Source organism: Pongo pygmaeus, chromosome X (assembly GCF_028885625.2).
Source record: "Pongo pygmaeus isolate AG05252 chromosome X, NHGRI_mPonPyg2-v2.0_pri, whole genome shotgun sequence".
In the NCBI taxonomy this organism is placed as follows: Eukaryota; Metazoa; Chordata; class Mammalia; order Primates; family Hominidae; genus Pongo; species Pongo pygmaeus.
The window spans coordinates 2,618,072-2,641,097 of record NC_072396.2 but is presented as its reverse complement, the minus strand read 5'-3'; the positions used below and the strand labels follow the sequence as shown (position 1 = coordinate 2,641,097).

Sequence of the window (23,026 nt, the reverse complement as noted above, 5' to 3'; positions counted from 1 at the left end):
GATAGGATATTTAGGCCTATACTTAAAGAATCAAAGCTTTTTGGCCAAAGTGGACTAGCAAAGCCAAAATATGAAGGACATGCAGAAAAAATAAATGAAGTATTGCAAGTGTTTGAATTTGACAAAATGTAGGTGAAAGTACTACATTGCTGAAAACTAAAATGAATGCTTAAATACAGCGAGGCATAGACCCTGTCATGGGATATAGGTTATACAGAGTTATGCATTTGTTTTTTCTTAGCAGAAGCTTGGTGTTATAACAAGTGCAGTTGACAAGGAAGCTTCATTTTATAAGGACGCCACTGGAATAGAAAATCTCAGAGGTGACTCAACAATAAGTGATTAAAATAAAACTAGTTAAAAATAATGTGATGGGTGACAACAGAATACAAGCTTTTTTGCTTTTTGTTGTTCTTGTTGTTGTTGTTGTTGTTGTTGTTGTTTTGAGACAGCATCTCGCTTGGTTGCCCAGGCTGGAGTGTAGTGGTATAATCTTGGCTCACTGCAACCTCCAGCTCCTGAGCTCAAGCAATCCTCCCACCTCAGCCCCCCAAGTAGATGTGATTACAGGTGTTCACCACCACACCCAGCTAATTTTTTTATTTTTTTGTAGAGACAAGGTCTCGCTATGCTGCCCAGGCTGGTCTTGAACTTCTCGGCTCAAGCTCTCCTTGGCCTTGGGCTCTCAAAATGCCATGATTACAGGAGTGAGCCACCATCCCTGGACAATTTTTTAACCTCAATCAAGCAATAAAGGAAAGTGTACACCGTCTCCAACTTTGCCACTTTTTTCCTAAGAGATAAAAATGAACACACTAATAACTTTGGAAGGCAAAAATCTTCTCTTCTTTGTGATCAGTGCTTAGAGGGAAACCTTCATGACCATCTCCTAGTGTTGTGGGAAGTCAGGGACCCCGAAGCCACGGCAGAAGAACATAAATTGTGAAGATTTCATGGACATTTATTAGTTCCCCAAATTAATACTTTTATAATTTCTTACGCCTGTCTTTACTGCAATCTCTGAACATAAATTGTGAAGATTTCATGGACATTTATCACTTCCCTAATCAATACTCTTGTGATTTCCTATGCCTGTCTTTAATCTCTTAATCCCATCATCTTTGTAAGCTGAGGATGTATGCCGCCTCAGGACCCTGTGATGATTGTGCTAACTGCACAAATTGTTTAAACAACATGAAATCTGGGTACCTTGGAAAAAGAACAGGATAACAGCAATATTCAGGGAACAAGGGAGATAACCATTAGGTCTGGCTGCCTGAGAGCCGGGTGGAACAGAGCCATATTTCTCTTCTTTCAAAAGCAAATAGGAGAAATATTGCTGAATTCTTTTTCTCAGCAAGGAACAGCCCTGAGAAAGAGAATGCGTTCCTAGGGAGAGGTCTCTGAAATGGCCACTCTGAGAATGTCTGTCTTTTACGGTTGTAGATAAGGGATGAAATAAGCCCCGGTCTCCCGTAGCACGCCCAGGTTTATTAGGACAAGGAAATTCCCACCTAATAAATTTTGGTCAGACCAGTTGTCTGCTCTCAAACCCCGTCTCCTGATAAGATGTTATCAATGACAATGCGTGCCTGAAACTTCATTAGCAATTTTAATTTCGCCTGGGTCCTGTGATCTTGCCCTGCCTCCATTTGCCTTGTAACATTTTATTACCTTGTGAAGCACGTGACCTCTGTGACCCACACCCTATTCGTACACTCCCTCCCCTTTGAAAATCACTAATCAAAACTTGCTTGTTTTGCAGCTTGGGGGGCATCACGGAACCTGCCAACATGTGATGTCTCCCCGGGTACCCAGCTTTAAAATTTCTCTCTTTTTTACTCTTTCCCTTTATTTCTCAGACCGGCTGACACTTAGGGAAGTAGAAAAGAACCTACGTGAAATAACGTTGAATTATTGGGGGCGGGTTCCCCTGATATCCCAGGCTGTCCCAACTCCTTGTTCAGTAAAAGTCATCAGGAAGGGTGACATGTGGAAATGGCTTCGAAAGACCACACCTGTTCCATTAGCCTTGAAGTTAGATCATCTATTTCTGCCTCTGCCAAAAATGTAACTCTATCTTTGGACAAGCTCCTTCCTGTCTCTTAGTCTCTGTTGCTACATATGCAAGACACAAGGAATGTTCTCCCCATCTAACTGGTGTATGTGCCTGCGTGAAAAGAAATAGAACGTGGAGCACAGTAGATGCTACACCTTAAAGATCAGTTTCTCCCTCAATCTCCTTGGCAACTACATCTTCCTCACAATCAAAACCCTGTAAATACTACATATGTTTTTCTCACTTTTAGAGTTGAAAGGTATAAAGTTAGGAAACCCAGCAGAAATTGCAGTGAGCTGAGATTGTGCCATTGCACTCCAGCCTGGGCCACACAGTGAGACTCTGTCTCAAAAAAAAGAAAAAAGAAATATATATACACATATATATGTGTATATATATATGTGTATATATATATATGTTTACACCTACAATATATATACTATATATAGCCAACATATACAAAATACATGTGCACCATATGTCTATACACCTCTGCACACTATATGTGTACATTTTACATATCCCATATACATAAGTCTATACCATATATACATACCATATATATGTATATACTCACACCATATATACACATACCATATATACACACCCTATATTTATATACGCACACACACCATAACCATCCATATATATCCATATAGTATATATGGGGTGTGTGTGTGTATGTTTCTGTGTATACATAATATACACTGCATATAAAATACTGGTCCACCATATACATCTATACATACTACATATACCACATAAATATATATTCCCTCTCTCTATAGATACATACCCACCATGTACACATATATCCAACATATATGTACATGACATATGTATACACACATATATACACACACCAATCTATACACCATGTTTTTACACCAGATAGATATATATGCACCATTTATACACCATATATGTACTCCATATATAATACACATCATATATATACATACACACATTATATATATCTACACTCCATATATAATATATACTCTCCATATATTATGTATAATACATAATTATATGTATAATAATGTATTTGAAGAGGTTTATCTAAGGAACATTACTCAAGAGGCTTCTTCCATAAATAAAACTGATTCAACTAATGAGATTCTGCTCGCTAACCTGATGCTATAATGGGACGAGACTTTTGGGGGCTTTGGAATGAGGTAACAATATTTTGCATGTGACAAGGGTATGAAGATTTGTGGCCAGATATCAGACTCTGGCACTTGAAGGGGTATGTCTACAAATTTCTGATAGGCAGCAATGGATAACTTTTTTTTTAGGCAACCATAAATAACTAATACAATGAGCAGACACACATTTGTAAAAAAAAAAATAATAATAGTAATGATTATTTTAATAAAAAGAATAATGAAAATATATGGCAGGAATTTAACAGTGTTATTTCTGGGTGATGGGAATATAGAGTCTTGTTACTTTCTTCTTACTATTTTTTCTGTATTCTTATTTATTTTATTTTATTTTTTGGAGACAAGGTATTACTCTGTCACCCAGGCTGGAGTGCAATGGCATAATCATGGCTCACTGTGTCCTGGACCTCTTGTACTAAAGTTGGGAGTACAGGCACATACCACCACACTCAACTAATTTTTTATATTTTTTGTAGAGTTGGGGTTTTGCCATGTTGCCCAGGCTGGCCTTGAACTCCTGGACTGAAGCAATCCACCTGCCTTGGCCTCCCAAAGTGCTGGGACCACAGACATGAGCCATTGCACCTGGTACTATGTTTCCATATCTTTGTATTTTCCGTTTTTCAAATTTAAACCATAAAAAGTAGGATGAACAAAGTTTGTCCAGAAATCTTTCTACAAATGTTTGCCTCATTTTGTCTACTAGCAACTAGGGGTCAGTTTGAGCTCTTGGTGCTATCAGAGCTCCTACCTCTCACTTACATGCAAACCTGGGCATGTCTCACTGCTTATTAGCCTCCTGTACTCCGATCTGCACATTTCAACATAAATGACCATTAAAGTTTAATTTTGTTCCATAGCATTGCCAGGGTGGCATGACTACCTGCTCCTGGTCCATCCTGCCCCTCAATGGAATTCCCTATGGCCAAGGTGAGAGAGTAGGAAGGAAGAAACTAGCCAGGCAGGCAGTTAGGGTGGGTCCTCAGTTGAATCCTTTCAAACAAAAGAACAGCCTGCAGGAACTGCAGATAAGGGAACTTGCACAGGGGGTTGCCTAAGACATGCCCACAGCTGTACAGATAAGAAAGGGTGCACAGGTGACTTGCCCAGACATGCCTGCAATGGAAAATTCTGTGCCCTGACACATGGGCAGTAAGCAGAATAAAACAGTATAGAGTAACTCAAGCTAAGGGCCCGTGTATGCACTAGGAGGATGTTGTGGAGCTACCAGGAATTTGCACCATGTGCAAATAAGATGCCCAGCCCTCATAGGTTTCTTACAAAAGCCTTTGCATTCAACTGTGAAACAGCAACCCTCTTCTAGGCCCCGTTTCCGTGGTGGACAGCTTTCTTCTTTTGCTTATTAAACTCTGGCTGCAACCTCACCCTTTGTGTCCATGCTCCTTAATTCTCTTGGTTGTGAGACAAAGAACTCCAGATGATACCTTACAAGAGACTGCTACATTGTGGTGCATTGGTGAGAGAATAACAAAGGGGCTTAGAGCCCAAAGACTTACAGCCAACTTAAATGTCCTAGGACAGATGGGAATGAAGGTGGACAGACATTCATCAACCTTTAAAATTCTTTAAGCAATATGAAAGCCAAAAAAACAAAAGCCATAAGTGAGGTTACAAAATTAACTTCTCTTTACCTTCTATGCATCAAGCTACTGTGTTCTCGGTTTTAGTTATAGACATGTCGTTATTAGCTACTCAAAATATAAGCATGGTTAAAACCTTTTACACTACGGAATTTAGAGAATTTTTAAGGAATTTAGAGAATTTTGTTGTGCCGTAATGCTTTTTATAGACTTTTTAGTAATTTGTCTTAAGTCAGCTAAAAAAATATATTTTATATATATATAATATAGGTATATTATATATATAATACAGGTATATTATATATAATATATACATATATAATATACATATACGTATATTATATGTATTATATATACTATATATATAATATATACGTGTGTGTGTGTGTGTATATATATATATACACACATAAATCTCATACCTTGGAGTATTATATCAGGGAGGCTTTGTCATGAGGTACCTTTATCCTCTCAGTAATTTTCTTTTAATTCTATGGGTAGCAGGAAATTTGTTATGGTTTGGATGGATGTAAAGGGTTGGGTAATAACCCAGGAGGCAAAAACAGCTTGTTTTACCTGCTGTTTAGTCATCTGTGTATCCATCCTTGATTTGGAGGGTCTGAACTAATTCTGTCTCTCAAAATTGGCTGCTACAATCTCACGCTCCCATCTCTTCCATGATAGTCCCTGGGTCTAGAGTGAGGGTGCTTGTATAGTTTTAGCAGCAGGGCACTGGCAATGAAAAAATAGTTTTAGCCCAATGGGATGCCAAATAAGGGAGATTTACAGGCTTTGTCAAATTATCTCTGATCATCAGAATACCATGATTCCCGTTTTCTCAGAAGCAAAACAACAAGAGATAAATACATTCATAATTTTGACTATCAAGAGAATTTGTGTATCACAACAGAAAAAAGAACTTTTTCTATTAGGTTGCCAACTAAAAGCATCACGAATAAAATTATAACCTGTTTCATCTTCAGAGAATTCTTGTAGCCAAGAAATAATTCATGATTCCATCTGCATTTAAAAACGAAGGTCACAGCCAAGCACCGTGGCTAACGCCTGTAATTCCAGTACTTTGGGAGGCCGAGGCAGGCAAATCGCTTGAGACCAGGAGTTTGAAACCAGCCTGGGCAACATAGCAAAACCCCATCTCTACTAAAAACCCAAAAATTAACAGGGCATGGTGGCACGTACCTGTAGTCCCAGCTACTTGGGAGGCTGAAATAGGAAGATCACTTTAACCCAGGAGGTAGAAGTTGCAGTGAGATGAGATCGCGCCACTGCACTCCAGCCTGGGAAAGAGGGAAACACCCAGTCTCAAACAAATAAATAAGTAAACAATAAAAACAAAGGTCAGAGCTGGAATCTAGTAAGAGGTGTGTTATAGTTGAAACAACTTTCTGTCTCTCTAGCCCTCCTTTTCTACTGAAGAAAAAGTATAGGAAGACCAATACGTCTGCAAAATAAGTTTTAGGCTTATTATACTTGAGTATTTGCATAAAGCACAGCAAGAATTGATTGGTCATATGGGCTCTTCTCAGGCTGGCTTTGTTGGAACTTTACCTAAAAGCACATTATTTTAGTCAAAGCCTTGGTCGTATAACCAGTGTCCACAATTGTGTCCTATTTCAAAAGAAAACAGTCTTACTAAAGTCATGCAAACGACTATATATTGACAAAAAATGAGAATAGTCAGAAATAGTTTCCAAATTGTGGAGAACTCAGGCAGAGAGAAAAGTAAATTTTGCTCACAATAACATATGCTATCCAATCACTCTAAACTATAAATATCTCAAAAGAAAAAAAAAGTCCTGAATGCTTCTTTAACCAGAGCAACAGCCTTCCAAACAAGATGTTGTTGTTTACCTTGGAACTGCAATTCACATGTAAAGAGCTATTTATCAGGCACTGTAAAATCCAGCAGCTCCTTACATAGTTACAGAGTCAGTCTGAAGAGGAAAAAGAGGCTCCCTCCTTGTATATTATCTTTGCATTCCCCAGGTAGCAGGTCCTATATGAACCATTTATGTTTCATCACGGAACTCTTTTGGACACCATTATTTCCATTAGCTTCAGTTAACATCCCATAGCAAGAGTGTATGCCTCTGCTGATGAAAAGGGTCAAACTCTGTAAACTATTCTAAGATATTTATTCTGAGCCAAATATGAGTGACTACTGGCCCGTAGCACAGCCCTCAGGAGATCCTGAGAACACGTGCTCAGGGTTATTGAGTTACAGATTGGCTTTATGCATTTTAGGGAGACATAAGACACCCCTCAATACATGTAAGATGGACATTGGTTCAGCCAGGAAAGGTGACACACTTCAAAGTGGGGGCTTGCAGGTCATAGATAGACGCATAGATTTTCTCATTGGAAATTGGTAGAAAGAGTTCAGTTATTGTTACAGTAGGTAGGTAGTCAGGCATGAGCAGGGCAGGAAAGGCTCTCCCCAGCCCCACCAGGAATGTCAGGTGAGCATCAGGTGGTTATTAAACTGTCTCTCTAAAATAATAATTGGTCACAGTCAGCACCAGGGAAAGGTCGTCTCCCAATAAATAGAAAACACCTAAAACTGGTGGTCAGCAGCTTCCCAATACGATCTCAGGAGGTGAGTGAGTGGGCTCAAGCATGCACACTGAGAAGCAAAACGGTGGAGTTTAACTGGTCTATAACTTTCTAGGAACATTCAGCTGGTAAGGGAAGAATGCCTCAAGTGAGCATGCGTCCAACTCCAGTAAACACACTGCGCATGCTCCCCTCCCAAGTGCTGGCAGGCCACTGTGCATGTGGACAGCCCACCCCAAGGGAAGACTCAGCGGAGAAGGGACACAAGACTCCAGAAGCATGCCAACCTATAAAACCCCAAGTCTAAAGGTCAACCATACACTTGATCTCTTATGTCAGCTACTTGGCCGTCTTCCAAGTGTACTTTCCTTCTTTTCATTCCTGCTCTAAAACCTTTTTTTTTTTTTTTTTGAGACAGAGTTTCGCTCTTGTTGCCCAGGCTGGAGTGCAATGGCATGATCTCTGCTCACTGCAACCTCTGCCTCCTGGGTTCAAGCGATTCTCCTGCCTCAGCCTCCTGAGTAGATGGGATTACAGGTGCATGCCACCACGCCCAGCAAATTTTTTTGTATTTTTAGTAGAGACGGGGTTTCACCATGTTGGTCAGGCTGGTCTCGAACTCCTAACCTCAGATGATCCGCCTGCCTTGGCCTCCCAAAGTTCTGGGATTACAGGCGTGAGCCACCATGCCCAGCCTCAATTTTTCTTAAACTTCTCCAATCTGAGGCAAATGAAGAAAACTGGCATGGGGCCCCTTAATGTTGGGGGACCAGTCGGGGCTCCCTGTGGCCCACCCAACCTTTGATCATGTTGTAAAGTCTTTTGTTTTAACTCCATCAATTTTCCTTTTCTTTGTTTCATTTCTTAATAATTATCTAAAGATTCCAGCCTGGCCAACATTGTGAAACTTCATCTCTACTAAAAATACAAAAAAATTAGCTGGGCGTGGTGGCAGGTGCCTGTAATCCCAGCTACTCGGGAGGTTGAGGCAGGAGAATCACTTGAACCTGGGAGGCGGGGTTGCAGTGAGCCTAGATGGCACCATTGCATGTCAGCCTGGGTAACAAGAGCACAACTCCATCTCAAAAAAAAAAAAAAAAATTAATAATAATAACAAAATCATTGTCTAAAGATTTCCACCCTTCTGGCATGAGCCCTTTGACTCACTTTTCCCTTCCCTGTTTTTGTTTGTTAATTTATTAATTTTGTTTGTTAATTAGTGAAAGGAAACCAAAATCCCCAAACCAAGGGGGAAAAGGCAAGCTGGGAACTGCATCAGAAAAACCTGCCTCCCATTTTCTCCTAAATAAGACAGCTATGAAGACAAAAACAAACAAACAAACAAACAAAAAAAAAAAAACAAAAAGCTACATACCTCTTTCATAATTTGCCCACAAAGAAATTTTTTGTGGACCTCAAGATCTTTACCCTAAAACAGTTCTGTTCAATTTCACCTTGGCATATCTTCAGAAATGTGAAACAAAGGAGAGACAGAAGTGAAAGTCAGCCCTCTCTGCTCACCTGAGACAAATGCATATCTGATAGATTCCCCTGCCCTATTGTATGCAAACATGCAGATTCACTGAACAGGCATCAGTCACTATTCCTCTACCCACCACCCCCACCCCCCAACCCCCATCACATGTAAATTGTGTATTCTGATCAAAGACCAAAAAGAATGCAACCTTTTGTGTCTTGTCCATCCATGAGCTGGAATCCCCCACTTTGAGTTATCTCACCTTTTTTTGGACGGAAACAATGTACATCTTACAGGTATTGATCGATGTCTCATGTCTCCGTAAAATGTAGAAAACCAAGCTGTACGCAGACCACATTGGGCACATGTTCTCTGGATCTCCTGAAGTCTGTGTCATGGGCGGCCATGGTCACTCATATTTGGCTCAGAATAAACCTCTTAAAAAAATTTACAGTTTGTCTCTTCTCGTTGACACCCTAGTCTTTTAGTAGCATCTGTAAGACCCATGAGGGAAAGCTACAACTGCAAATTTGATAAGGTTTCCAAAACCATTGTTTGATTCTGCAAGAGTAATGTCACCTGGGGTGCTCTTGTAGAAGGGGACCCTTGAACCACAACATTTATAGAAATAAAGCTTTCCTTTCCAAATGTATGAACTTCACAGTTCTTCAGCTAACATCATTAATACACTGAGAGTCTACTGTGAACCCAAAATATCTGAGACAGGTCTCGGTCAATTTAGAAAGTTTCTTTTGCCAAGGTTGAGAACGTGTGCCTGTGACACGCCTCAGGAAGTCCTGATGACACGTGCCCAAGGTGTTCAGGGCACAGCTTGCTTTTATATATTTTAGGGAGACGAGACATCAATCAGTATGTGTAAGACATACATGGGCTCAGTTCAGTAATTCAGGACAACTTGAAGTGGGGGCTTTCAGATTAGAAGTAGATACGAGACAAAAGGTTACATTCTTTTGAGTCCTTAATCAGCTTTCCACTGAATACACAATTTAGGCTGGCTCCGTGAATCTGTACTTTTACATAAGCAATGGGGCAGAGGAAGTTATCAGATAAGCATTTGTCTCAGGGGAGCCTTGGAAGGATGACTTTGAGTTCCGTCTGTCCTTTGTGCACAAAGAATTTCCTTAAGCACAAATTGTGAGGGGGGTATGTAGCTTCTTCTCTTTGTAGCTGTCTTATTTAAGAATCAAATGGGAGGCAGGCTTGCCTGACGCAGTTCCCAGCTTGACTTTTCCCTTGGCTTAGTGATTTTGGGGTCCTGAGATTTATTTTCCTTTCACACTATGACCTGGGTAATATAGTTTGGCTGTGTCCCCACCCAAAGCTCATCTTGAATTGTATCTCCTATAATTCCCATTGTTGTGGGAGGGACCTGGTGGGAGATAATTGAATTATGGTGGCAGTTTCCTCCATATTGTTCTTGTGGTAGTGAATAAGTCTCATGAGATCTGATGGTTTTATAAGGAGAAACCCCTTTCACTTGGCTCTCTCTCTTTGCCTGCCACCATCCATGTAAGATGTGACTTGTTCCTCCCTGCCCTCCACCATGATCGTGAGGCTTCCCCAGCCACATGGAACTGTAAGTCTAATTACCCCTTTTTCTTTTGTAAATTGCCCAGTCTCGGGTATGTCTTTATCAGCAGCATGAAAACAGACTAATACATTGGGTAATGGGCATATTCAGCTGGTGAATATCCCAGTCATCATAAAGCCAATCCCACATGACTTGCATATGAAGCACATCAGCTGCTTTATCTGGGGTGCTCCACTTGGCATTTTATAGGGAGGGCTGGGCAGTCCCCTTTTCAGGATAAACAGACCTTGTAGTGGTGTTTACCCAGTCCACCAGGCTGGCCATTTCCTCAGGAAAAACTTCCTGTGCATCTGGGTCCCATACACTCATCAGCAAGTATTTAATAGTGAGTGAGCTGCGGGCCCTGCACCAACCCAAACATGCTCTTTCTTTCTGTGGCATTTAAAAATTAAACATATCGGCTGGGCAGAGTGGATCACGCCTATAATCCCAGCACTTTGGGAGGCCAAGGTGGGCAGATCACCTGAGGTCAGGAATTCAAGAGCAGTCTGGCCAACATGGTGAAATTCCATTTCCACCAAAAAATAGAAAAATTAGCCGGGCATGGTGGCGTGTGCCTGTAATCCCAGCTTCTCAGGAGGCTGAGGTGGGAGAATTACTTGAACCCAGGAGGTGGAGGTTGCGATGAGCTGAGATCATGCCACTGCACTCCAGTCTGGGTGACAGAATGAGACCCTTTCTCAAAACAAAACAAAAAAAATTAAAGATACTGTTCTTAAAGTAGTCATTCTTACAACCCATTTTAGAAAAGGGAACTCAGGAAGCTGACGATACCAATCTAGAAGATGGACCAATTCCTTTTCAAACTTGTCCAATCCACGGCCCGCGGGCTGCACGTGGCTCAGGACAGCTTTGAATGTGGCCCAACACAAATTTGTAAACTTTCTGAAAACGTTATGACGTTTTCTTGCCTTTATTTTTTTTCTCATCAGCTATCATTAGTGTTTGTGTATTTTATGCATGACCCAAGACAATTTTTCTTCCGATGTGGCCCAGGGAAGCCAAAAGATTGAACAGCCCTGTAAATACCCTCTGGGTTTAATAGTTACTTATTTTTGCCCTTCCTCCACATGTCTATCTTCTTGGTAATCACAGGTCTCAGAGGTAACTTTTGGTTGACCTGGCTTAATTTTTCCTTGTGTAGGAAGCTTTGAGGTCACTGGCCTGATCTGAGACAGACCCACATCTGAGCTTGGTGCTGCCTTCACGCCCAAGCCAGCACTCTTTTACTTTCATTTTAGCAACTACAGAGGCAGTAAGCAAGGGACTGAATAGTTCACTTTTTCCTTATTAATTTGCATTTCCTATACATCCAGTGAACTAAATTCCCTGGGACTATGAGTAGGATCCATCTCTAAATTCCTCTGGTGGCTTTGACCTTTAGTGACTGAAGACAAGCCAGCTGCATCTCCTTACTGATAGAGGAACTAGAAAGAAATTATTCAGGCAGATAGTGGGGGTAAAAGAGTCCTTGGCAGAATTTCCCTTTTTAAAAAGGAGCCCCCAAATCATTTCTTTTTAACAAAGAGCAGCCTGGAAAATAGAGCTGCAGGCATAGATAAGCAAGCTGGAAGCTTGCATGGGTAAATGCTGGCAGCTGTGCCAATGGAAAAGGGCTACCTAGAAGCCAGGTATGTTCAACATGGAGGCTCCATCTTCCCTTTTCTTTGTCACCACGTGTACAGTAAAAAACCAGAGGCCAGGCGCAGTGGCTCACGCCTGTAATCTCAGCACTCTGGGAGGCTGAGGCGGGCGGATCATCTGAGGTTAGGAGTTCGAGACCAGCCTGGCCAACATGGTGAAACCCCGTCTCTACTTAAAAAAATACAAAAATTAGCCAGGTGTGGTGGCACATGCCTGTAATCCCAGCTACTCAGGAGGCTGAGGCAGGAGAATTGCTTGAACTCGGGAGGCAGAGGTTGCATTAGGCCGAGATCACGCCACTGCGTCCCAGCCTGGGCAAAATGAGTGAAACTCCGTCTCAAAAACCAAAACAAAACAAAACAAAACAAACAAACAAAAAACCAGGCAACATGGCACTAGCCAGGTAAAGAATCCATCTGCAAAATAAAAGATTAGGCACCGAGGTGGGCAGATCACCTGAGGTCAGGAGTTTGAGACCAGCCTGACCAACATGGAGAAACCCCATCTGTACTAAAAATACGAAATCAGCCGGGTGTGGCGGCAGGCACCTGTAATCCCAGCTCCTCAGGAGGCTGAGGCAGGAGAATCGCTTGAACCCGGGAGGCAGAGGTTGCAGTGAGCCGAGATGGCGCCATTGCACTCCAGCCTGGGCAACAAGGGCAAAATTCTATCTCAAAAAAAAAAAAAGATTAGGCCAGCTTTTCATGCCTTATGCAAATGACACATCTAGTCCTAACCAGTTTTACGTGCCCTATGCAAATGGTACACCTGGTCCAACCAATTTTTTGCGTCCTATGTAAATCATACACTGCCTCCTCAAGCTCATCTATAAAACTTGCTGCATTTCAGCAAAGAAGCAGCAACCCACTTCTCCAGGACCCCGCTCTGCTGCAGAGAGCTCTTCTCTTTCTTTTGCCTATTAAACTTCTGCTCTCAACCTCATTCTGTGTGTCCAAGTCCTCATTTTCTGTGGCCATGAGACAATGAATCTCGGGTATTTACCCCAGACAATGATGCCACTTCATTACCATGTGTGACCACGTGGCCACCCAAAAGTCAAAGGTTTCTCATTCCCCACCTCTTTATTTTTCTCTTTCTCCAATGAGTTTTATCTACATAATTTTCCATTTATTTTAAAGTGACCTTTAAATAGCCTCTAAACATTACATTTTCTTTGGCAAAAACCACATCTTTGTGGTTTTATAAACCTCACCAAAAATACGTCTTACTCTCCTACTATTCCAACTCCCAGTAACCCTAATTTCCAGTGCAAAACCTAGGATTACCTAATTTAATCTAACATTGATACGGGATGGCTGGGCTCCCGGCTAAACTACAACCTCAAGTCTGGAAGCTCAGCCCTACGTGAAAGCAGCTGACCTCGTTTTTCTGCCCAAATGATTGCCTTTTTGGCCTGCCCTGCCCCCTATCCTGTGCCCATAAAGACCAGACCAGCCGGCAGGAAGAAAAAAGAAAAAGAAAAAGAAAAAAGCAACACAAGCAGCTGACTGGCAGGGATACAAGCTACTGAGTGAGCAGAGAAGTAACTGAGCATTGGAGACTACAGATAAACATGACTAACTTCAGACGGTGTGGTTTTGGAGGGGAGCCCAGCCAGAGAAGGCTAGGCTTCAGAGAAACATCACCTTCTTCACACACCATCCCCTTTCCAGCTCCTCTTCCACCAAGAGCCACTTCCACTGCTCAATAAAGTCCTCCACATTCATCATCTTTCAAACAGTTTGTGTGACCTGATGATTCTTGGACACCAAACAAGAACTCGGTGTCAAAAAGGACAGGTGCATAAGGCTGTCACCTTGACCCTTCACTGAGCTGTTAACACATAGCTGTCCATAAACTGCAGGCTGAGTAACATGAGCCACTCCAGTTCCTGCCCACGAAGGGGGTCAAGGTCAAGGGAACAGTCCCATCTAACGTGACTCTAAGATTTTAAACCACTGGACCGGATTTTGAAATTAAATTTACCAAATTAGTCTTACCAAAGATTACTAAAGGAATGTCAATTAAAAGCATCTGAGCTAGCTTCTGGTTGTCTGATAAGCACTTACTTTTCTTTAAGCCATTTGATTAGAGCTCTTTCATATAATTTGGTACTGAAATATTACTTCCTCATGACATATAGAAACTTACAGACAAGGCCAGGCATGGTGCCGCATGCCCGTAATCCTAGCACTTTAGGAGGCCAAGACGGGTGGATCACTTGAGCTCAGGACTGAGACCAGCCTGGCCAACATGGCAAAAACCCCATCTCTACATAAAAAATACAAAAAATTAGCTGGGCGAGATAGTATGCACCTGTGGTTCCAGCTACTTGGGTGGCTGAGGTGAGGCAGGAGGATCCCTTGAGCCCAGTGTTCAAGGGAACAGTGAACCAAGATCACACCACTGCACTCCAGCCTGGGTTACAGAGTGAGACCCTGTCTCAAAAATAAACAAATCAATCAAACAAATAAACAATAAATAAACATATAGACAGACACACAGATAGAGGCACATCCTATAAAATTTTTCATTTGCCTGTTTTCAAAAATTCTCTCTCTTCCTTTATACTGTTAATTTTTAAAAAATTACAGGAGCCAGCAAAAGTTGAAGGAGAGAGTTACCATCCCAGGCCTTTTCAAAAGAGGGAAAGCTCTGAGGCAAGCAGGATACAGCAGAAGTTGAACCCCTAAGATGTCAATCTGAAGAATTTCAAGAAGAGATTATGGAATTCAAAAATAAAAAACTTCTTGCAATTTCACTGAGTACATCAGTATTTTAAGAAAATCTTGTTCTAACCAATTATCTCCTTTTGCATTACTGTATTTTTATTATTGAAGTCCAATATCTAGAATGATTATAATTTCCTTTTAGTTATAGCAAACTTAATTACATAAAATTTTTTTTGAATTCCTTTTTTACAGACTGTATTATGACTTGCACAGACCATATACAACCTGCTTGGATTTTCTGTTCTGTCCTAAACATATCTCTTAAACAACCTGTTATTTTATGTGAAAAGAAAAATTAAACGTACAAGATTCTTTGTCATACAAAATTATTTTTGTTTTAACATTTCTTACCAAAAATACCTCCTTGTAACTTTCTTCTTCTTTTTTTTTTTTGAGATGGAGTAGTCTCACTCTGTCACCCAGCCTGGAGTACAGTGGCACGATCTTGGCTCACTGCAACCTCTGCCTCCCGGGTTCAAGCAATTCTCCTGCCTCAGCCTCCTGAGTAGCTGGAATTACAGGCACGTGCCACTATGCCTGACTAATTTTTATATTTTTAGTAGAGGTGGGGTTTCACCGTGTTGGTCAGGCTGGTCTCAAACTCCTGACCTTATGATCCACCTGCCTCAGCCTCCCAAAGTGCTGGGATTACAGGTGTGACCCAATGCACCCAGCCTACTTTCTTTACATCTCTTGTTTCTTGGTTCCTTTTACCATATTTCATAAATGACCCTTAAATAAACCTAGAATCTGGCCGGGTGTGGTGGCTCACACCTGTTATCCCAGCACTTTGGGAGGCTTAGGTGGGTGGATCGCCTGAGGTTAGGAGTTCAAGACCAGCCTGGCCAACATGGCAAGACCCCTATCTCTACTAAGATTACAAAAATTAGCCAGGCGTGGTGGTGGGCACCTGTAATCCCAGCTACAAGGGAGGCTGAGGCAGGAGAATCGCTTGAACCTGGGAGGCAGAGGATGCAGTGAGCTGAGATTGCACCACTGCACTCCAGCCTGGGAGACAGAGAGAGGCTCCATCTCAAAAAATATAAATAAATATACATGGAATTAGATGAAAATAACTTAGCTTTGAATAAGAACATATTTTTTAGAAAAGTTTTTCTATAATATAATTTTTTTAAATTGAAAATGGCCCAGATATTTAATGAATGTCTATTATTTAACTTTAGATTCTAAATTATGTTTATTTACAGGCATTTGTTTCATTACATTTACCTAATTAATTTTATAAAATCTTTTACCTAGATTATCTGTGAAAACTGTGATAGTCATCATTTAATTTCCCTGTTAACCATTTTTATAGTCTATGAATTTTCTGTTTGCCTAAGCAAAAATTTTAAATATATAGATATTTTACTGATAACTTGCGATTTAGCTATTTTTATTACACTAATAACATTAAACGTCTTATTTCTCAAAAAGTACACAAACAAAGATTATTGTGTTTCATGCTGGGTTGCTGGGATTATAGTTTTGTAAGCCTTATGCCAAATTTTGACACCTTATAATATCTGTCAGAGGTAAATATGAAACTGCTTGATCAGTAAATGCAAACAAACATGTATGCTGACAATTTTTAAGATATTTCTAATACTATTGTACCAATAATTTTAAAGCCAGCTTATTTATTAAAGATTTATGCAAGTCATGTGAACTTGAAAAGCGTTTTGCCTTATTTAATTTATGAGTACTCTTTGACTTGAAGCCAATTTGACACTTCATGGCTAAAGCACATAAAAAATATATGTATGTACACGCATATGTGCATGCACACAAAGACATCTAAACACGCATACACACTCATACAAAGATCCTACAGCTTTTACTTCAGAACTCTAGCCAAGAGATATCAACACAAACTCACCAGTTTATACAAACAAAAAGGTTGGATCCCAACAGTGACTTCTATCTCAACAGCAGTGGAAAAGTAACAGAAGGGCCAGGAGTAGTGTGGTTCACGCCTGTAATCCCAGCACTTTGGGAGGCCGAGGCCGGCGGATCACTTGAGGTCAGGAGTTCAAGACCAGCCTGGTCAACATGAGAGCCTGTCTCCACTAAAAATACAAAAATTAATTAGACGTGGTGGCACACGTCTGTAATCCCAGCTACTGGGGAAGCTGAGGCAGGAGAATTGCTTGAACCTGGAAGGCAGAGGCTGCAGTAGATCACGCCATTGCACTGCAGCCTGGGTGACAGAGCAAGACTCTGTCTCAAAAAAAAAAAAAAGAAAAGAAAAGAACAAAAAGTAAACAGAAGATTTAAAGTAGGCAGAAAAGAAAACAGCGAAATAGAGGACTTAGGAACTGAATGGTTGCAGGTTGACCTTTGGGCTGGAATTTTCTCTGATGTAATGTGTGCAGCAGTTTAAAGTGTGAACAAGCACAGACATAATATGTAACAGGAAGCTTCTTGTTTGACCTGGCATGCCCTCAAGTTTTCCCACTTACACAAATACTTGCTAGTAGAGGAACCAGAGAACCAAAAGTGGTGCCCAAATGGAGGTCGCTCTCTCCGCCTTTCCTCATTCTTACATGCTGTGTCTCCCACTTTTTTAAAAAATGAGGAACTAAACTGTGGCCTGGGTTTTAGTAGGGTGGATTGAAGTGTGCTGGCTGTGAGAGGGACTATACTGTGTGTCACCACTGAGTCATTCTGCCCTTTTACATGTCTCAGTTTCTCTCTCCAGAGGACTAGACCTCTGACAGGGCGCAACACAACAAGTGATCAGCTCTTACACCTGTCTCCTGGATGAGCCTCTTAAAATTAACTTTGTTGTGTGGTTCCCTGTAGGGTCACTGCACATCATGGCAGGAGTCAATCCCCCAGACACTCCCACTCAACCCCTACCACCCAGGGGTGTTTTTTGGCTAGGAGGAGCAAAACTCCCTTTCTTTTACAAGCTGAGGAGGTCAGCCTCTCATTTGGCAATTCAAAATTGTGCCACAAAAGTGGCAGTTCAGTCTCTCACGCAAATGTACTCACAGGCCAATCGAGATTAATTTGGGGGGAAAAGGGCAGTGGAGAAGACCATTTAGAATGCACCACCAAACCTAAAGTAGGATGCTATACAACAACTTCCTAGGAGAAAAATAAAAAGGAGATAGAAAAACAGTTCAGAATGAACCAAGGACCATCAACCAAATGGAAGGTCCAGAGCTGCAGAGGACTCACCGGTTCCACTGGAGGAGAAACCCAAAGCCAGGGAGGGCTTCCAACGGCCCCGCTGGCACCTTAGCTCCGGGTTCGGGCAACTGCGTCAAGGATTCTGAGTTTTTTCTGAGGCTCCATGTGTAGGGCACCAATTATTATCCATGAAAAGAGTCAAACTCTGTAAAATATTTGAAAAGAGTTATTCATTTAACCAATGGCTCACGACACAGCCCCAAGGAGGTCCTGAGAACAAGTGTCCAAGGTGGTTGGGTGACAGCTTGGCTTTGTACAATTTACGGGGACAGGAGACATCAATCAACACATGTCAGATGTACATTGGCTTAGTCCAGAAAGGTAGGATTCCATTCAAAGCGGGCGACTTCCAGGTCGTAGGTGGATTCCAAGATTTTCTGATTAAAGACCTGTAATCAATAGAAAGGAAATGTCTGGGTGAGGATAAGGGGTTGTGGAGACCAAAGTTTTTATTATGCACTTGTAGCCCGCAGGTAGCAGGCTTCAGAGAAATCAGATAGTAAATGTTTCTTATTAGACTTAAAATGGTGCCAGACTCTCGCTTAACCTTTCCTGGACCAGAAAAAATAGTAATTTTACAGTGGAGAATTCCAACAGACACCACTTAATCCAGGTGATCAAATTTAACATCACCAGGACAGGACATAAAGACATCATGCACTCCATAACATGACACACTGAAAACTTACATCAATTCTGATGATTTTTTTGCCAAAAATGCATAACCTCAGTCTAATCATGAGAAAACACTGGACAAAACCAAACTGAAGGCTGGGCACAGTGGTTCATGCCTGTAATCCCAGCACTTTGGGAGGCTGAGGCGGGTGGATCACCTGACGTCAGGAGTTTGAGACCAGTCTGGCCAACAAGGTGAAACCCCGTCTCTACTAAAAATACAAAAACTAGCCAGGTGCAACGGCGGGCGCCTCTACTCCCAGCAATTGTGGAGGCTGAGGCATGAGAATTACTTGAACCTGGGAGGCAGAGGTTGCAGTGAGCCAAGATCGCGCCACTGCACTCCAGCCTGGGGGGTAGAGGGAGACTCTGTCTCAAAAAAAAAAACAAAACTGAAGAACAATCTATAAAATAATTACTTAGACTGGATAGTGGAACAGAATGATATCAAATGCATCCATTTATTTTCAACATTTTGTTTGTTTGTTTTTAATTAAGCTACCTCCTACACTACTGTATGTCCGGATTTTATGTTTATTTTCCCATTCAGAAAGCCTATCTTTTTTTAAAGAAATTTTAATCCATCCATGTTTATTATGATCATGATTATATTTGGATTGAGTCCTGCAGTTTCACTTTATATTATTTTCCCTTTTTTATATATATCAGATTTTCTACTTCTTCAGTGTAATTCTTTCCCACCCACCTCTGATTGCATGAATCAGGTTTTCTTCAATCCACGCATTTCCCATTAAGGCTCTGAAACTTGTACAAATCTTTTCTAGTTTTCTGGTGGTAACCACCTTTCAACTGTCAGCACACGTATTTAAGCTTATATTTTCTATCAAATATAAAGATAGTCATTATCTATGTCTTCTTCCCAGACGAAACAAAAACATGAACATATGCTCATTCTCTCTTTCTTCTCTGCTCTTTCAATTACCTCCCATGTGAAATGTTAATTCCAGATTATTTTCACAACTGTGCACTAACACATTCAGACTTTGTTTTATACATTTATTTATTCAGCACTGCTTCCTGTGTACTCTCTTCTTTTTATTATTATTATTATTAGTAGTAGTAGTAGTATTTTGAGACAGGGTCTTGCTCTGTCACCTAGGCTGGAGTGCAGTAGGGTAATCATATCTCACTGCAGCTTCAATGTCCTGGGCTCAAGTGATCCTCCCGCCTCAGCCTTCTGAGTAGCTGGGACTACAAGCATGTGCCACTCAGCAATTTTAAACAAATTTTTAGTAAAGATGAGATTTCACTATGTTGTCCAGGCAGGTCTTGAACTCCTGGACCCAAGCGATCCTCCCACCTCAGCCTCCCAAAGTGCTGTGGTTACAGGCATGAACCACTGTGCTTGGCTACTCTTGCCTTTCTTGGATTACATTCCATTTTGCTGGAGTCAATCAACTAACTTTTTCCTCAAAGGTCTTTGAGGGATAACATTTTTGAGCATTTGCAAATTTGAAACACTCTGTAAAGATCAAAAATGGCACATTCATTTTCTTCAGTCTCTCCATACCTAAGGTGATATGGCTTGGCTGTGTCCCCACCCAAAGCTCATCTTCAATTGTAGCTCCCATAATTGCCACGTGTTGCAGGAGGAACCCAGTGAAAGATAATTGAATCATGGGGGTGGTTTCCACTGTTCTCATGGTAGTGAGTAAGTCTCATGAGATCTGATGGTTTTATAAGAGGTTTCCCCTTTCACTTGGCTCTTTTTTCTCTCTTGCCTGCCACCATGTGAGACATGCCTTTTGCCTTCCGCCATGATTGTGAGGCCTCCCCAGCGATGTGGAACTGTGAGTCCATTAAACCTCTTTCCTTTATAAATTACCCAGCCTTAGGTATGTCTTTATCAGCAGCACGAGACTAATACCTGAGGAATATGTTCCTTCTGGCAAACATGCAGGGCAGCAAACACAAAGGCACCCTGGGGCTATTTCTTACATTTCCCTCCTACCACCTTAACAATTCTCCAAAATATTGCCGTGAGTTTTGGAAAATATAATAATGAAGGAAGGGTTTGCTCCCATCACCTCGTTGCCAGCTCTCTGGCAAAACCACAAATCCCAGAAAATCTCTTCTCGGACACCTTCCAGAACTCACGTCTTTAAGGTTCATGGTACGAGGCTTCCTGTGTGGGAACGTTCCTGATGAAGACTCTGTCTGTCCTTCACTCTCTCTCAATTCCCCCAGTCCTCTGAATATGTGGCTTTTCATGTCCCAGCATGGGATGATAGACAGATCAGGGCAGATGGTTGGAGTAAGACTCCTACTTCAGCTACCTCGTGTTTCTTATACATTCATTTAACACCTCTTATTTTGTCAGCATTTTATTTTTATTTTTAATTGATAAATTTTATATATATATATATATGGTGTACCATGGAATGCTTTGATATATGTTCACAATGTGGAACGATTACATCAGGCAAGTTAATAAATCTATCCCCTCCCAGGAGCAATAAGCTTAGTGATCTATTGCACAGAATGGTGACCGTAATGAGTAATAATGCATGGTATATTTTAATGACCACTTCTTCCTAATCTAAGTTCTGGGTTAAGAAAATTCAACCTCAGTCTTTCTTGTAATAAAATAAAATTACTGTCATCTTAAAGTGCTCGTTCCAGCCTCTTGTGTTTTAGCATATTTATCTATTTAATCTTTGCAACAACTCTGTGAAGAGTTTGCTATTGTAGTCATTTTAAATTTGAGATATTGCACTACAGAAAAGTTGTGACACTTATTTTTCCCTAGCCAATAAATAGAAAGAACCTGAAAAGCAGACATTCAGTTTTAGAGTCTGCATGTTTCGCCACCATTTTTTATTTCTCTAAAAATGCTAAATTGTGGAGGACAGATTGGCTACTTTGACTGTCTGAAATGGACATGTACATATCTACTATCATATCCCCTGGATTAACATAAAACAAACCGAGTCTTTTCCTCATGGCCATTTCCTTCTAATGGCTCAAGAAAACATCAATGACAAGTCTCTAGCAAGAACACCTGTGGCATGCTTGAACGCATTGACCGAGTAGTTGAGAAATGTTTTTCTAGCGCCTCCTAGTGGCACATTAGTGAAGTGGGGGCATAATTAATTGGTTCATTTAGGTCAAAGTCTGCAGTGTGGCTGCAATGTAAAGAGGGATAAGAAATAGCAGAATGGGGGCAGGTGCGGTGGCTCACGACTGTAATCCCAGCACTTTGGGAGGCCGAGGCGGGTGGATCGCCTAGAGGTCCGGAGTTCGAGACCAGCCTGGCCAACATAGCGAAACACTGTCTCTACTGAAGAATACAAAAAATTAGCTGGGTGTGGTGGCGGGTGCCAGTAATCCCAGCTACACGGGGGGCTGAGGCAGGAGAATCGCTTGAACCCAGGAGGCGGAGGTTGCAGTGAGCCAAGATCATGCCATTGCACTCCAGCCTGGGCAACAAGAATGAAACTCCATCTCCAAAAAAAAAAAGAAAAGAAAAGAAAAGAAATAGCAAAATTGGGCGGGCACTGCAGCTCACCCCTGTAATCCCAGCACTTTGGGAGGCCGAGGCAGGCAGATCATGTGATGTCAGGAGTTCAGGACCAGCCTGGCCAACATGGTGAAACCCCGAAACCCCATCTCTACTAAAAATACAAAAATTACCCAGGCATAGTGGCACACACCTGTAATCCCAGCTACTGGGGAGGCTGAGGCAGGAGAATCACTTGAACCCGGGAGGCAGAGGTTTCCGTGAGCTGAGATCGCACCACTGCACTCCAGCCTGGCTGACAGAGTGAGACTCTATCTCAAAATATAAAGTATAATAAAATAAAGAACATTCATTGTTGGCCACATGTGGTGGCTCACACCTGTAATCTCAGCACTTTGGGAGGCCAAGGCAGGAGGATTGCTTGAGCCCAGGAATGGTAAGAAGAAGAAGCAGAAGCAGACAGAGGACCAAATTGAGGACTAGCTAAAACATGGAAGCAGCATTCCATAAGACATGCCTAACAGCATGCCATGTCAGTTTACCATTGCCATGGCAACTTCTGGGAGTTACTGGCCTCTTCTATGGCAATGACCTGAGCACTCAGAAGTTACCACCCTTTTCCTAGAAATTTCTGCATAAACTGCCCATTAATCTGCATGCAATTAAAAGTGGGTATAAATATGGCTGCAGCAGTGCCCTGAGCTCCTGTTCTCTGCAGGAGCAGTCACAGAACTGTGACACTACCTTCTCCATAAAGCTGTTGCTTCCACCACTGGCTTACTCTTGAATTATTTCCTGAGGGAAGCC

The 23,026-nt window shown here is 41.6% G+C and overlaps 1 protein-coding gene across 1 annotated transcript in view; it reads right to left on the bottom strand.

The window, feature by feature from the left end:
* ARSF (arylsulfatase F) overlaps positions 1-18,069 on the bottom strand; it is an 80,049-nt gene extending 61,980 nt beyond the window's left edge. Inside the window, exon 1 of the mRNA XM_054473105.1 lies at positions 18,052-18,069. The gene's annotated coding sequence lies outside the window, so the exon portion shown is untranslated. The remainder of the gene's footprint in view (positions 1-18,051) is intronic.
* Between the last annotated feature and the right edge of the window lie 4,957 nt (positions 18,070-23,026).